Below are 1581 nucleotides of genomic sequence, written 5' to 3'. Positions count from 1 at the left end.
GCCCCTCCAGCCGAGCCGTGGCGTGCGGCCTGCAGATAGCTGCGTCTCTGCAGAGTGTGCCGTGGGCCGGCTACCGCCACTTCCGCCTGTGTGGCCCGTTCGCCTCCTCTGAAGCTGTAGGCCGTTCTTAAAACACCTTGGAAAGGGAGATGGAGGTTACGCATGGGGAGCACGGGTTCGGTTCTCTGCTTAACGTGTTGCTTGAAGATGAGGTGGATGTGCCCTGATCTCTGGTTTCGTGGTGGTGTGTCCCCCTTGGAAAACCATAAGTGCTGACGCCTTATGTGTACAGCCTGCCTTGCCCCTGTGAAAGCCCAGTGTCCAGACCCAAGAACACCCCAGACAATTTGCAGGGGGAGGATGGGCTGGCTGTCAGACCATACCACCTCTTCTGCAAGCTCAGGGGAGTCAAACGAGGGTTGATTTGCAAACCTGAGCTCAGACCAGGCAGTTGAACGAGATTTAGAGGTTCCCAACAGAGACCAGAGGAGAAGGACCCATGCTTTGCTCTGCCTTTCATCAGCTGATGCTCTCCATTTCTCCGTCCGTGTCATGCAAGCAGCTGGGATCCAGTTTTCACAGAGCTGGATCTCTGTGTTTGCTTTTGGGGCAGAGTGTTTGGATGTGGGCATGCTGCACCCCCTTATCCTCCATTCCCATCTGAGATTGCAGCAGGATTTCCATCTTCCATCTTTTCCCCTTTTTCTCCTCCTCCTACAATGTTTTTTTCATCCTTGAGCAGAGGGCAGATTTAACGGTCCTCCCGCCATAGGTACCCTGGATACTTGGCTGATCTCTGAACAAACCCTTAAACTGCTGTGGGAAAAGGCTCTCTCCTGCTTGGCGGGGCACTCTTCTGAGTCCTGACCTAAAATGTTTGACATGGCAAAATGAAGTTGTAGAAAACCACCAACATCCAGTCCCAGTGTGTCTGAGGGTGCCTGAGTGAGTCAGGCTGAGTGCTTCACATGGGTTGTTCCCATTCTGATTGTAAGCAGGTGTGTCAGCAGCTGCATGTTTGAGCGGAGCCAGCAGGTTTGGGGTGTGTGACCCCTGCCCTGGGGCAGACTACGACTGATGCTCTTTCCTCATTTTTCTCATTACAGAGCCTGAAGGCAAACAAAGAGGCTGAAAGTGATAAAGCTCTTGTGAACGTGACGCTGGAGGCACAAGGTATGATGGCCTACCTCCTCCCTATGTGTGATGTATTGGCAAGCCATCAGGAGAGGACATGGTACAGATCCTCTAGGATTTGCGGGGAAATGTGGAAGGGTGGCGTGGTGCTAACATGCCTGGACTGAGTTTGTGACAGGGGAGTCATGCTGCTTGGTCCCCGTCATCCTTGTTGTGGATGCTTTGAGGAGTTGCAGTTTGGCTTGTTCAGCCACATGACCACCTTTTTCCAAGGTACATCAACATCTCTCAAGCAGCCAAGACTGTCAGCACTTCATGGGGTGAGCTGAAAGGCAGAAAGATTTCTTTATAAAAAGGATCCTGGTTGATGGCCTTGATCTGCAGCTCCTTGGAGGTGATTTCCATTAACTTTGGATAATGAACCATAAGTCGTTGCCAGTTCCCTAC

Source organism: Pygoscelis adeliae, unplaced genomic scaffold (genome assembly GCF_000699105.1).
Source record: "Pygoscelis adeliae isolate BGI_AS28 unplaced genomic scaffold, ASM69910v1 Scaffold621, whole genome shotgun sequence".
NCBI lineage: Eukaryota > Metazoa > Chordata > Aves > Sphenisciformes > Spheniscidae > Pygoscelis > Pygoscelis adeliae.
Note: the sequence above shows the minus strand (reverse complement) of the source record.